This window comes from Vanellus vanellus, assembly GCF_965231255.1.
Source record: "Vanellus vanellus genome assembly, chromosome: 3".
In the NCBI taxonomy this organism is placed as follows: Eukaryota; Metazoa; Chordata; class Aves; order Charadriiformes; family Charadriidae; genus Vanellus; species Vanellus vanellus.
The window spans coordinates 86,324,434-86,341,113 of record NC_138907.1 but is presented as its reverse complement, the minus strand read 5'-3'; positions in this window follow the sequence as shown (position 1 = coordinate 86,341,113).

The following is a 16,680-nucleotide window of genomic DNA, read 5'->3' as shown; positions in this document are numbered from 1 at the left end:
AGCTCACTCAGGTATCAGGATAAGGTCACCTGCTGCATCCAGCCAAGAAGGAGATCCACCAAAGCAGCTCCAGAGTGGAGATAGAGGCAGAATTCATATAATGGAGGAGGACACTTACAGAAAAAGGCAACTTTTTCTGCTTATCTTTTCCTGCCTTTTTTCCCTGTAAGCCTTTTCCTGAATCATTAAAGAGGGTCAAACCCTTGCATTAGAACTAGAAAATGAGAAGTACAATCCTAGAACTTCCCTAACTCCATTGCTGTGGGGTAAGACTTGCTCCAAAACTTCTGAAGATGTCACTGTGGAGCCCATTGCTTCATCTTCAAGAAAATCCAACTGGTAAAACTGGCTGGAGTGTAGCTCTGGAGAGGGCACTACTTCTGTTATTGCTTATCTCATGAGGTCCTTAACTGGGGAAGACTTAGCAATGTTCTTGTGTTCTTTGCACCCATTCTCTCCATTGAAACATAGTTTGCCTCAGTGGCTGTTGGAAAGAACCCTTCTGTAGCAATCTAGTATGTTAAAGAACCCTTATGTGACAATAATGTCATATTTAGGCAGGCTGAGGTGCTGGGTTGGACTTGCTGTTCAGGAGGGACAAAGAGTATGCAACTTCTTACCCAAATTACAGGGCTTTGATGACAGCCTCAACACTCTTTTGCTCTCTTCCTAAATGCTCTTCTAAAGGGAATGAGAAGTATTGGACCAGCTCCTTAAATGCTCCCCATTTCTTCCATCTATCTGCTCTGGCAAGCAGCTGGGATCTGAAATCTGTCTGGAATCCCTTCTGAACAGCTCACTGTTGCTCTTAGAACATGAGGCTTAGAAAAACAGGAGATGAGGCAGAAGTGGCCCAGGCTGAAGGCTATGAAGACATTCAAGAGAAGCAAGTAGAGGATGACTTTTTTATAGACCTGCTTTAGTTTACAGACTCCTCAGCATCCACAGTGTCCAGGGACCTGTGCTGTTCTCTAGAGAAAACTCCACTCCAGGTGGCTGTGCAAAAAAGAAGGATCATGACTTCATCCTGTGGTTCACTAAAGCCTTTTTCAAGTGTCCAGAGAGGTGGAATATGTTTCTGTACCAGCAATTCTAGAGCTGCCTTTGCATCTCTCAATATATCTGTGAAGAATTTTTCATTTTTCAGTATTTCTGGAGTAAGTAGTAGCAATTCTCTCATTGACAAAGATCCCAATCCATTGGTGAAACACATAAGAGCAGCATTGCTACTCACCAGAAACTGTGGAGTCAGTCTCTGAGGGACCCAGCTTCCCTGGGTAGCAGGAGAACCCTCCCTTAAGTTTTTGCAAAGACTTGCACAGAGCCTGCTAACAATCTTAATTTCAGGTATCTATCACCCCAAAAATATCTGATGGGGTGACAACCCTGATCTACCTGAAAAAACCCACTCTGTCACTGCTGACCCATGGATCCTTATGAATGTATCCAGCCAAATACTGCACATCACTTCAGCAGGCTTTAAAACGCCTTGCTGCTTTATCTCCATTACCAAAACATGCTTGGGAACACATTTATGCTCAGTTTGCTCCATTTTATCACTCTTTTGTCTTGTCTTAATGCAGAACAGTCAGAAGAGAAGGTAAGAAATCCACATGGGTTGGCGTGTCTAAGCTTACAGCTCATTGAGGGCATAAACTAAGAGAATCCTCCACGGGCTGATGTGCTCATGTTTAGTAGCCCCTGATGGAGTTCACACTAAATGCTGCAATTGTGAATTTCCTGCATGTTCCATTTTGCCTTATCGGTTCCACATGCTGGCTAGAAGATAGTTCTTACAATACACATTCTCAAACAAACTGTTGTTGATCCACCTGGCATACCACAGACCCCTTTCCAGCAGGAAAATGGAGAGAGAACATTATCAGAATGTGTAAGGGTTTATCAAAATATCTCACTCATATATGATAGGGAAAATGGGAGTTGATTCGAGGGAGATTTTCTATCCCTCAGTAATGAATCTGGTTCATTTGTAATGATGATTTGTGCTTTCTATAGTCTGTTCCCAAGATACATGGCTGCTGCACATAAACTGTAAATAAATACCTGAAAAAAACCCTCAGCATAATTAAAATAAATAGTCTTAAATATTCCCTATCCAGTTTCAGTACACCTTAGTTGACTGCTAAATCTGTTCATGAAAGATTTCAAGACAGGGTAAAGTTAATATTTTGGTATAAGAAAATGACTAAAAATGACCATTCCAAAGTATAATTTTAAATCATAGTTTATCAAAATAATTGAGGCAAAATAATGCTTTGATTGTATCTACACTGACTAAATAAACTGTGAAATAAGCTTCTACAAAGTGTGGGGTTTATTTAGGTGCTTGTATTTTGTGGTTTTTTTTCCCCACAGGTCCTTTTAAAAATATTTTGGCATTATATGTAAGTGATGAATCATGGGGTTTCCATGGTAGCCAAGTATGCTGAGTAGCACATCAGTTGTCTCTGAAATTCAATTGCATTTTAAACCTTATTCAGCCACCCTCTTTAAAATACTGACTGTCTAATCCATATCCTCTCTCCAGTTTAAGAACACGTAGCCAGCGATAGAGATTATTAAGAAATAAAGCAAGCGTGCCATATTCTATTTTGTTCTGTCACACACATATATATATTTTAATGGTATTTCTTTCTTACTTGCAGAAGAAGCATGAAAGAGCCAGAAAGTTTGGCAAGAAGAGCCATGATTTCCAGTGACTGTGACTGCTGGAATATTTTTGACAGTTCAATACTGTCTGTGCTGTTGTTCTACCTGTGCTGTTGAATATGTTTGTAAATAACCTTAAAAAGGTGGGGAAGAAGTGACCAGTAAGCTGACAAAGTTTGTTGACGACAGGAAGATTTTCAAGATGGTATCTCATGTAGAATTGCAAAAATGCTTTAAAAACTGAGTGACTGGGAAGTAATATGTCAAATTAAATTGAGCGTTAATAAGTGTAAAGTGATGCACTTTCCCACAGGTGGGAAGGAAAACATTAATAATTTCACATGCAAAATGGTGAGCAGATTAACATTTGCCCCAAGACCTTAGGGAATGTTCAATGAAAGCATCAGCTTAGCACTCAGTAGTGGTCAAAAAGGCAAATAAAATGTTAGGGATAGTAATGAAAGAGAGAACATGAAAGATAACAGGGCTGTTATACCAGATAAATCCATGCTCCATCTATATCGTGGCTAGAGCTCTTGCGATGTGACTTTATGTCAAAATAAATACCTCTGCAGAGAATTCAAAGGGCACCAAGGAGAATCAAAAGTATGGAACAGCTTCCATAAAAGGAACAATTAATTAAGCTAAGTGTCCTCATTCTGCAGAAGAGACAGATAAGAAATATTGTAACAGAGATTCACAAATGCATGGGGCATGGAGAGATTGAGAGATTTATTGTTTATTCATTTTTTGTTTTGTATCACAAGAATGAGGGAGCATCAACGACCCAAGTTCAAAACAAGCTCCAAAAGGATGTTCGCCATGCTGCTGTATAGCAGAGCTGTTGAACTCCTTGTCAAAGGATGGTGTGGACTTCACTGGACTCAGGGAGAGATCTTCATGTGGAATAAATCCACTGAGTGTTAGTAAATATGGAAAATACTATATACATCTGGCTTTGGAAGTCCAAGTACTCAAACAGCAGTCAGGAATAGTATAAAAGAGAAGTATCATATCTGCTCACCTTGGTCTTAAAGTTCTCCTAGCGTTTACTTATGGTCATCATTATCTGTTCTTATGTTCCTATGTTCTTAATCATGAATGATGTAACCCATGACTGAAACAACTTTAAATACCAGAAGTGTACGAACTATTACAAATAGAACTCAGAGAAGCTGTTGAGAAGCAACACAAGGTTACAATAGTAAATGGCATGGAGTACTACTGTAAAGTTAGGCCTGAAGTTATTTTAAGAGAAACAGCCTCTTAATAATTGCTACAACTGTTCCACTGTCAGGCCGTCAGGGCTCTTTTGACCCTAAATGAAGATTTGGCTCAAGTTTGGTTTTTTGCTGTTGGCATGTAATTTATTTCTATAATAAGTATTTGGAAATGGTACAGTACTGTAGGATCTGGTCTGATCAACCAATTTTGAATTAATCAGAAATTATTTCTGAATGCAGTTTAAGAATTTATAACAATATGTTAATCTTCTGATAACTTTTTATCCATTTCATGTTTGCATTTTGCAACAAGGATTGACCAAACTAGAAGAATTATATTTTTATGTGGTGAGAATAAAGCTTTAATAATTCAACACCTACTTTTAAAGAAATGAAATGTACCATGATACCTGATTTGGGGTAAAATTGAATTAAATGTTCTTTACCTTTTTCAGAAGGGTAATGTATCAGTCTTAGCAATCAAATGATCGGCAGAAATAAAGATTGACACATTTGACACCTTGCAGCCCTTCTAACTAACCCCCATCACACCAAATGCAGCTGAAAAGGTTCTCTAAATCATGAGGAGTGAGGCAGCACTGGAAAGAGGTGTTCTTCGTTCGTGCCAGTAATCACCTTTTCCTTTGTTTCCTCTTTTTTTTTTTTTTTTTTCAGTAATGGTTGTAGCAGAAAGACCAGTGCTTCAGCACTTATGGATACATTTTGTGTAAAGTCTAGCATTTTGGACTATGTCTTTGTCATTTTCCATCTTGCTTGTATATAAGGCCACCACAACACAACTTTAAAAGACTTTCCAGTTAATTCAGAGGAAGTATTGGCATTACTTAGTCAGACTTTGCCATCTGCAACAGGTGAATATTTTGGACTTCAACCGACTTTTAACATGTAAGGTAAAATCGAGGTTGGTAGAATTAACATATAACAACCATATAACTGTACCAAGTACTGATAAAGATGTGTGAGTACAAAATATTTTACCTTTTTAAGATAAACTGGAGTTCCGAATGTAACAGGAGTGTTCAACGATATGTAACGTTCTCTGGAAATGTTGGGGTTTAATGTGACATGCCTTTGAAAAGATGACTCCATTAGTATAGTTTTTTTTAATTTAAAATTATATATAAGCGACACTATTGTTTAACAGACACACATTTCAATGCTATCATGCATTTATGTTAGAAAAGGGAAAGCTAAAGGACTGCAGCTGGCACTGGGAGGAAAGGCTGTGGGGTTTATGGCAGTATTTAGTTCCCATGAGAACAGATTGTGGCCACAGTCAGAGATGAACCTTTGGGAAATGTCTGTCTGCTGCTAAATGAAGTTTAATTGTATTAAATATTTAGGTTACATCTCCAGGGAAAATATGTGAGCAAAAATGGTATATGTTGCCTGAAACTGCAGAACAAGTTTATCAAGAATACCTTTTGGAGGAACACACCTTTTTATACAAACCAAATGATAAAAATATGCTTGAAAATGCAGAACACTTATAATTCATTAGCAACACTTACTGTAGCTGTTATTATTTTAACCTTGTTAAGGTTAATAATTCTAGATATTTGAAAACTGATTTGTCTCAGATTAAAACCCGGAAGATTTTAAATCAAGAAAAATGTTTTAACTGCCTGTCTACATTTACACAGAAAAAAAATGCTTCCAAACTATTCTTAATTCAGTGATATTTTATTTCTGTTTTTCGTTACGAGACTGTTTTAGGCTATTTTAGTATTAATTTTTAGGAAACAACAAAATCTGTCAAGGCCAAGAAACGAAAACAGCTCATTTAGAGTCTATACAATGCCTATGACATTTCTTGATTACTGGGTATTGGCCTCTGTGTTCCACATGGAGCTTTACTGAGGTATGTCGAATGGAGAATTTATGAAGTTGAAGATATTTTTTCTGCTGACTGCTGCCTCCTCTTACTCCCGCACTGCAGCACGTTGATCCTTCCGTCTCCCGTTTAGCCTTGCCACTTCAGCCTGACCCCATATCCCGTCCTCTTTCTTCTGTGGGGGAGCAGCACATGTGCTGAAATGGGATCCTTTCACACCACCAATATGGAGGGGGATTTGCTTCTTAATGCTAATCATAGTTACTAAAATAGTCCATAAGGCTATGCTCTCTATGTTAATCTTGCAAAGACATTCATAGGACACCTGTTCTGGATTAGACTGCTAGATTGATTTTGCAACACAGTAGTTACAAAAATGCTTACAGACCATATATAGACTTTTGCAAAGGTTAAATACAGACCATGTTTGGCAAAAATATCATTCCAAAAACTCTGTCCAAAGGAGATCTGTGCACTGAGACCTGTGGGTTGGGTGCAGTCTTTTTCCCTGGTCATTGGCAGATTTGTCAAAGGAGCAGTTTACCTTATTAAATGCTGTACAAAAGGTTCGGGAAGGTTTTTGGTTTGTAAACACACATTCATTTCCTAGGTGCTTTGCCTATAGTAGAGAGGAGCTAAGCTGTGATGTTTTCTTTCTGCCTATCTGTTCCTCTCTCTCTTTCTCTCTCTGTGTGCATAACAGGCATGCTGTAACTTCTGGGTGAAATGTAAATCATATCAGCATACCCCAACATATTATTATTTTATGATTGTATTGTTGTAAAGTGACACAACAGTTAGTGATTCCCAATTTGCCTGTGGCCATTCCCAGTTTCACCAGCTTTCATGATTGCTATATTTTATGAAATCTCTTTCACCGTCATAGCTGTTCAAAAGTTTAAAGAGATATTATATCTGGAGAAACTCACATACAGTGAATAGGTCTGGCAGTTCTAGGAGAGCAAAAACATTTGCATTGAGATATGATCTAGCTTTTTAATTTACACTAAGTAAAACAATATAAAAATGTTTCATTTTAATTTGTTCCGTGTGTCACTGATGAACAAAATATAATAGGTTTTCCCACATGAGTTTATAAAAACATCCAGCGGCTCAAATGCTTCATAATATGAAGCTTTCTGAAAATATATAGTAGGTTAGTAGGATTGCTTTAAACATGTATCAAAGAAATTGACAATAATCTTAAATAAGATTTAAGTTAACAAAACCATTCCTTTTAAAAATCATAACAAATCTACCTAATATTCCATCATAAAATCAGGTACTTTTTTATAACATAAAATGCACAATATTCCATATCATAGCTTTTTTGCATAATATACTCTCTTACCATTTATACACCTTTGTCAGAAACCTAAATCTCTTAGTTGCCCGTGTTGCATTTTTTGTGGATTTTTGAAAGCAGAGTTTTAATTATGAAAGTGCAAGTTGTAGCAGATAATAGATTATCATATGCCACTGAGCTAGTTGCATGGAAGAAATAATCTGTAGAGCAGATGGTCTATAACAGCATAAACATTATTAATTTTAATGGATAGGCAGGCTATTTTATTATATTTTGTTCTATTTAAAATCAAGGACAATAAAGTAGGTAGGGGGTCAAACAATTACCCACCAGAAACTGTTCCCAGCTACTTATCTAATTCTGGAGTTGGTCAACAGTCCCTCAAATTTGATCTCTTCCATAGGATTCCAGACTTGTGCCAACCTACATTACTTTTAAGCATTTTCCATGTAAAATGTGGAGTAAACAGGGAAAGCCAAAAATGAAATCCAGTTTCTGGCACTTCCCCTTCATTGCAATAGAATTGCTATGGGGTTTTTTGCTTCTTTAAATGCTACTATTACTATTCTTCAAATTGAAAATATTTTACTCTTGCTTTACAGAGCGCAGCGGTTACAAAAAAGTGCCATTTCTACGGAAAAATATTAAAAGGGGGAGGAGATTTTTCTCAAGTTATTCAGACCATTAATTCATCTGATTTACCTATTACAATGTTGAAGTGTAACAGGAAGACAACTAATTAGGGGGAAAAAAAAAAAGCAGTTTCATGGATGGAGCAGTTAAGTAATGCAAATATTTAGCTTTAGAAGTGTCATTGTAGAGTCCCTATCATTTGCTTTGTTTCTCCAGGTGAACTCCAGTGGGTTACATCTCTAAATGACAGGCTGCCTATCTACATTTCTTTCAGACTTGTACATCCTCAACAACAAGAATAATTTTATGCAGACCGAATTGTAGCTTTGGTGGCATCTCAGTAACTTCAGTGAGTTATAGGAGTGCAACAGAGCATGTGGCTATGTAATTAGAAATTAACAGCTTTTTTGACAATGTACAAACAAGATGATGTTCCCTTCTCATACCTGTCATGATCTTGTGAGGCACAAATAAAAAGTGGGGAAAAAATCTCTTTTGAATTAATGGAGATCAATTTAAGCAAACAGTTATGCACAAGCAGATCTGTCAAATATAAACACGTACTTTATTCCTAATCAATTTGCATACTAGTTATATATCTAGGCATAACTCTCAACTTGGACTATGTTATGCCTGAAGAAATAACACATCAGTATCGGCATCACCAGCACATCTTTTCTAGAGGTTCTACAGGAATTAGTAGAGGAGAAAGGAGAGCAAGCAGGTAGGAAGAGTGAATGGGACAGAAATTTGACTCCATTCTCACTGGTCTTTGGCCAGATTCATTAAGAGCTGTTATTTTTTGTTGACACATAACAACAGTTGGGTTTTTTACCTGAGAGCAGAAAAGAAACAAAGGAAGAATTTTGACTTAGAGATATGCCTTGGCGCCAGAGGATTGACGAGATTAAACACTAGTTTGGATAGTGAAATTCAGGTCACGACATTCAGATTATACTACTTCCAACACACAGTGTCATGAGGATTATATTTTCTTATTTCACAGCTTTTCATATCCCTTACACATTGCTACATATTCCCCCGTTTTTTCTGTTTAGGAAAGTTGGAAAACATGATCAAGTAAGTTGGGAAATCATAGTACAGACTAAATACATTGTAAGGAAGATGGCTACTTTTTCAGAACACTAAGGTCAGACCAAGTTACAATGAAAAAGGAAGAATGGTGACATAAAGAAAAATTCAGTAAATATTTTATTACTATAAATATATAATGTTATTAAAGTATATTTTTTCCTCACCTTTTATTTAATTAGTGTATTGTATTTTCCTACAGATTTTATTCAGCTTGGAAAGACATCTTATCTTTTTTCCTTTACATTTAATAGTAAATTTCAAACTCCACTGCTGTGGATCAACCCAGACATGTTGCCTTTGCTTGGGTTCACAATTAGAGCAGGGGGAGCAAGGGGGAGAGAAACAAATAAAGAAAAAATACCAACAAACACCCTTCCCCCAAAAGACTCAAATACATCTATAGTGAGGGTAGTTATCATTACTATTGTTGTTGTTTCTACCTTTGAAAATATGTCTAGGACTTAGTCATAAAGTGTAATAACTCTCAGTGGCTAAAAGGCATGCAGCATTGTACTTTAGAAAGTGAATAAGAGTATATTTCCTGGTTAGATTTTAGCGTTTCTGAATATTTGGATGCTTTTCCGGTATTTAGAAATTCACATTTTAGCTGAATAAGGAGATGCTTTGTACAGTCTTGTTTTGTTTTGTTTCAGAATTAATACTTATTAACTATACGTTTCAATGCAAGTGGGTTTTGTTAGTCTGAGAAACAAAAGATTCCAGGTTTAGGTACATTTTCGCTGCAATAGCAGCTGGAGATCATGAAGAAAATGCATCCCTTGAAGTATGAAGCAAGAGACAAATAAGTAACAGCAGCAATATTGACTGCAACAATGTTTTCCATGAATGCACTTTGCTCATCTGTCTCTGCTTTAACCATAGAAGATTCATTCTTTATAATAAACAAAACTAGTGATTTTCTAGACAAAGATGGGTATTTCTCCATTAAGGTATCTTTTGATGCATTATATTTCATCTCCCATAATCCATCTTTTTTTTTTTTTTTTTAATAATCACCCCACAAAATCATAAGGTTTCATGGAAGAAATTGATAATTCACATTAAGTGTTTACAAATATTTCTACTTGAGTAAATCATTTCTTTCCAAATGCAGTCCTTAATAGCTAATTAGATTTTCTAATAGCACTGGTTACCATCATGGGGATTATATATGAAAACTGTTCCATCAGCAAAATTAAAGGATAAAGCACTTAATACATTTTTTCAATGTTTTATGCTTCACTGATTAATTTTTCTCTTACTTTTAAAAATACAGACCCAGACATTGTCTTTAAAGTCAGCATATTAACCCTTCCCACACTGTGAATAAAGAAGACAAATGTCAGCCTGGATGGTTTTAGTTGCAGTTAAGAAAATTCACATTTGCAACAGATCTGACATTTACTTTGTAAGTTTGTTAAAGAATCCCAGCAATGAGAGGTTTTTAGGATAACCCTTAAAAAAGAACCCTTAAAACACTCTAACTGTGAGAACTAAACCAGAATAATGGTTCAGCACCATCAGGGAACTGGGGTCCATTTGATTTTTGTTCTGGCATTTTCTACATGTTTTTAAAAATTCTGTCCAAACTGGCATCTTTAGTTGTTTGCAATATCTATGTGCTATTGCGACAAGAAAGATAAAGCGTAAGCCCTAACTTCTGCTTTGATTCATAGCAAAGCCTGAATCTGTTTTATATAGAGAATCCATTTATATGAACGAGATAGGTAAGGAATGCATTTATCAATAAAAAGGTGTGTTCCTTCTCCTGCGGTACTTTAAAGTTTTTTCTTCTGGTGCTTTGTTCTTGGAACCGAACAGGAGATTTCTGCTTAGCATACAGAAAAGAGGTGTCAGCAATGTTCTTTAAAGTATATATTGATATTGGTCTTTGAGGTTTGGTGACGTCATTTCTTAGTGAAAAAAACAACAGCAAAACAGCTGGATTTCTATTTTCCCAGGCTGGATACACTCAAATCTAAGAATGAGGTTTATATGTCAGACTTTTTTCAGAACTTAATTTTTACTTTTTTCTGGAGTTTGTTAATTTTTTTTTAATGTTAAATGTAATTAAGCATCCAACTGTCATTTTTCTATAGCGTATTTTTTCTAAATTTCGTTGCTGGGGAAGCATCTATACATTTCACATTTTTCTTGACCCTTCTACTTGTTAGTTCTATGAACATTTCTGTCAGGGTACCTATTTGCTAAAATAACTGTAGAGAATAAACACAAATATCCTGCTTATAGATGAATTTCTGGTTCTGTCAGATCCCACCTATGCATTATACATTTCATAAACACATTTCATGTTTACTACATTTCTAAAAATACCAGGTCTTAGAACCACCTATTTTGAAATCTAAGAACTGAGTTTTAGAAAATATGTTTGCCAGTTTAAGAGTGAAAAAAAGGTATCTAAAAATATAAGCAGATGAAGCAGATACCAGCCTTGAAGTTTAAAAGAACCAAAGACTGCGAAATCATTAAAAGAATACTTTTAAAGTTTCATAATTTTAATGAACTTGTCATGGTTTTAGGGGTCATAATTGAATTCGATCCTTTGTAATGTGAAGAACAGATGTTCAGGAAACTTTTTTCTTCTTCACTTCCTCCCCCAGTAATTTTTCCTTCTTTGCACAATTATCTTACATATTTATTTCCTGTATGAGGCAGATCTACACCACAGTGCAACTCACCACCCACAGTTAAGGAGAAGTATTCTGCCACATGAAAATAAAGAAACGTATCCTGTATCAGCTGCTTTCCTTTGAATGAAAGAAGAAATATGTTTCCAACCTTCCAGCTTGACAAGTTATGTATAAACCACAGAGCACATCCCTATTTATTTATTTTTTCTTCATCAGTCACTAGGGTGATTATATTTATATATACAAATTATATAATGAAAAGCAGGAAAAATTGGATAGAAAAGATGGATGTAATTACTTCAGTGCTCTTCATAATTGTCTCCAGACAGAATATCCTCATCTCATGCCACTTAGACAAAATATAATGCTTTAGATGTGGAGATATGCTTATTATTTGCCTTTTCTAGAACACTTCACAAAGCTATGTGTATACATCGAGTTCTTTTTGATGATGTTTTTCCCTACATTTACATGAACGATAGGCTTCCTTTCCTAAATTATTTTGAATCTCTGAGGTAATAAATTTACTGAATGTAAGAATACCCATACTAGGTCAGTCCAATGGTCAGTCTTGTCCTAAATTTTATGAGCAAATATGACCAGGAGTGCATAACAAGAAAAAAAAAACCCAAAACATAATAAGCAAGAGCTGTGTAGAACTATCCTTTGCCCATTAAAACTCCTTTGTCTGGTGATTGTAACCAGTAAACTTTTCCAGCCAGTGTTCACAGTGGGTATCTATTAAAGCTTTTCTGCAGAAGATTCAGCCTTTTCGGTGCTCCTGAAAGTCCTAGTGAACCGTAGCTTGTTTGTATGTCCCTGTCTCCTTTGCATAGAAACCAGAGAATGGTGGTGTAGCATTAGCCCTCATCTGAACATGGAGCCAGGGGTGCCACAAATTAGGATCCAGACTGGCAAATGTTTCCAGAGCGTACTGTATAGATGTATTTTACAATACTTTATTTGTGGTTGAGAAGAGTCTCTGTACATCTTTCAGTACCTTTGGATGTAGATCAACATCAACTGAGATATTGGGAAAGAATGCAGCACATCGAAAGACTTCTTCATCTCACTTATTGCAGGCACATATCTTATGACGAAGTGAATCACCCTCCTCAGAGGCCGATTTATCTCCATTGATTCCACAGGAATGCTTGGGTGACTGGTTTAGGCATAGATAACTAACTTTCAGTTACAAGTGCTACTCTGAGTGAATTTCATTATTGGTGTGCTCATATATATTTAGAAACAGTCTGGTATAGTCCTATTATAATTGTTTTGTTTTTCTTCAGAAGATATCAAAATTAGAGGTGAAAAATTGCAAAAATATTTTAACATATGCTAACTTACATTCAGAAATACTGAACATTTACTTGCCTAAACTTTACTATGAACTTATTTTGTGTTTTACTGTAAGCATTACGCAAGGAGTGTTCAAGTTATACTGACACACAAACAGAAAAAAAGAGCGGTAATCCACTTCATAAAATCCACCTGGCAAAACAGCACAGTGATGCTGTAGTAGCAGAAACAGCAGAAACTCAAGCAGGTATGGTGTCATACAGTTGGGCCCTGCAACATTATCGGATTTAGTTAAACAACGATATAACTTTATACCTATGGATCTGAGCCTGAACCTGCAAGTCCGAGGGATGACTCAGCTGGGCACTGGGCTCCTGTCCAGGAAGGCACGCTGCTTCTTCCTGCACTTCCTCTGCACTCTGGACTCTGTTATAGCCCTGGGAGATGCTTTCTCAGTTTCTCTACACTTGCAGGATAAATATGTTTATAGGATACCTTACTTATGGCTTGGCTGAAATCAGCATTGGGGCTATTTTGAACACTTTTGTCACCACCTGGAATATTTTGCAAGAAACGCATCTCTTTTTGTTTATTTTCACAACTGGGTTTAAATAGATTTTGAAATGGAACTGTATTATTCATGTAAGTGAAATAACATTTTGTTTTAAAATATAAAAAAAAAAAAAACAACTGAGTTTTAGGGTTCTTCATTTTCAGTTGCTGCCAAAACATATTTTGACATAAATACACCGAATTTTAATAATTGGAAGCCATTTTTCAGAAGTCAGCTCTCTGAAAGACATCAATCAGATGCAACTACACATCAAAAATATTTTACATTTCCTGAGAACATAACTTTAAGGTGATTCTTAGTGTTCAAATTTCCTTTCAGTCCTTTTCAGTCATTTCAGTTCAAATTTTCTTTTTTCTTTCATTTAGTAAAAGTATTGCTCCATCTAGAAAATTGGTACTTAAAGACCAAATTATAAAATATTCACTTAATCCATAGATGTCATTACTGAAGTCAGAGGATCGCTCACAGGTAAAAAAGATGACCCAGGCTGATTGTAAAGTTTTGCTATTGAATATTCTACACTCTCCTGTTTTCTGAAAAACTGTACACACAATTTCTTTTTGCATACTAATCTGGATTGAATTTTGCCTGCAGTTTACAGTTCTCCGATTTAGGAGTTCCTGATATTATCAAAATCTCCCATCACAAATATACTTGATCACTTGAATTTTTCAGTGTGAATTTTATATACATTTCTCTCTAAAAAATTGTTTTTCTTCATTGGAAAGAGGGAAAGTCTTTAGATGATTGCATTAATTATCACCTGCATTTGCCATTTTCTCAATGCAGGGATCATCTCCAATTTCATTATGGTTCCTAACTCAGTTCATTTTGCAGATCGCAGAATCATGGAATAATCCAGGCTAGAAGGGGCTTTGGAAACCACCTAGTCCAACCCCTTGCTCAAAGCAGCTCTGATCAGATCAGGTTGCTCAGGGCTGTGTCCAACCAAGTCTGTGTGTAGCAAAGAAAGAGAGATAAGAATTCCTGCATCTTTTGCTGCACTGCTCCAGATTATCTTAATGATACCTCCTAAAATATGAATGTAAAACTTTATCCTATATGAAGTGAAAATAAGCTTGGGAGAAGTTAAACAGAGAATTCAGGACAGCTGCTGAAAGACGGTACATTGTAGCTCATTCATTATTCATTAATGCCAAAACTAGCCAGATACACTGACTTCCGAAAGTGTTTAACCCTCTAGTCACTCATCTCAGCATCATCACAGTGATTCAAAGTCTCCAAAAGACAAACAACAGAGATAAGCTCAAACAAGGAACAAAGGAAATGAGAAAAGTGAGAAAACATCTTCCAGCAAATGATTCTTGAACACATATGCTATCAAAGTGGCACAAAACCTTTGAACTGTTGTCTCATTACTCCTAAACCAGATACCATTCCATGAGTGATTAATATCTACTGTGTCTGTTTTAGAAAGAGAAGTTGTGATCATATCTTCAATAACAACAAGAAAACCATGGTGGCCATATGTCTTGGTTTCCTTAACATGACTGTAATTTTATTCAGAATTCAAAAAAGGAATTAAGTCTTTTTTTTTTTTCCAAATTTCCAGACAAATGACCACTGTGCATGCATAGTTTACCTGCACATGTGCTATACAGCTCCCTTGAACATGCCTGGTAGAGGTAATGCGATCCATATGCATTAGACTTACTATGTATGCACTCCATGGTGCATGCTCCCATATTTCATTGGGAGATTGTGTGCCTGGAAATATGGCAATGCTAAGCATAATACAAAATTCTGTTTAAATACCTTTAAAGTGATATTCCTAGAGGCTTTTTGACAGTATTTTCTGTATAGATCTCGGTTGCTTCGTATAACACAACAGTCAATCTCATTCTTCATATAGCTCAGTTAATATTACCAACATACTTTACCACTTAAGTTAGACTTTCAAATGCAGCCATGCGGCATGCCAGCAGAATGGCTCAAAACAGAATGAATGTCTCTATATCCTGTTTTTAAATTTTCAGTTTCCTTAGAGATAAGTATCCTCGAAGGCAACTACATAGAAATCCCTAATATTTCTCCTAGATTTTTCTTTCTTGAAATATTTTTCAAAGTCACTAATCTTCTTATGAACCAGGTTAAAACATAATTATTTCTACATTGATTTTAGATTGATCTACTTGTTTCAGGGGGATTGATTGTTTGTTTGTTTTTAAATTACTCTTTTATTTTGTGTAACCTTGAAAAAACTGTTATTTCATGTCATTGAGAGCTTCACATACAAGTTGAAGTCCTGAACCCCGCCATTGCTAAACTTCATGGTCTCAGCCTCCAAGGGTCTTGAGAGACAATGTCTCACTATACGTCCTTTCAGGCCACAGCTTTATTGAGCAGCATCCAAGTAGCACGATAAGTGTTTCACCGTTGTGTGTCTTAATACAACGGGGCTTCAGCAGGTCTTTGTCTGTGTTCATTTTGAAGTATCAGCATCTTCCAATAGCATGGTAGCGTGCTCTTCATTTTAATCACTATTTTATTTTGTTGTTTGCTGTAGCTTCTAGGTTTTCCAACAGTATAACAGAGAGCACATGGAATCTTCCAGACAACTGGAGAAACTTAACAAACTGAACTGTGAAAAGCCCAAGGGGCTTGTCTGCAGCAGATTGCTGCTAATTCACAAAAGATTCTTCTAAGGGAAACCCAGCACATGCTGTTTGGGAAACAAGGATAACAAGGAGCAGGCCCATCTTGTGTTTTTGTTATATGTCTGGACAGTGTAGAAGTATTCATGAGTCATCTCTATAAACCACATAATGAAAAATAGGGAGCAATAGGACTAATATGCATGCTTTCTGCAGAAAAATTGCTCACTATCTATACACAAATAATTTTAGAATATCTGACAGAAATTGCCTTTGGTTTGCTGCAAAAAGACCTCAACATATTTCTTTTAAGACATTTTTGAATAATCCATGTCTCAAAAATAAGACAGTACCGAAGAAGAAAAATTACCTCCCAAGTGTTCTGCCAAGACCACTTTTCTTTGGTTTTTTGTTCTTATTTTTTGTAGGAAGTAGTCAACATAGGAAATAGTCAGCATGAATTTATGGAAGGAAAATCATGCTTTACCAACCTGAGTGCCTTCAACAATGAGGTGATTGGCCTGGTACTTGAGGGGACAGCAGTGGATGTTGCCAATGTTGACTTTTGTAGTTCTCAGCACTGTTCTACCCTTATAGACAAGCTGACTACATATGGACTAGATAAGTGGACATTGAGGTGAATCTAAAACTGGGTAAACTACTGAGTTTAAACAGTTCTGATCAGCAGCATGAAGTCCAGGTGCAGGTAAGTCATTAAAAGTGTGCCTCAGGACGTGACACGGGCAGAAAACAGCT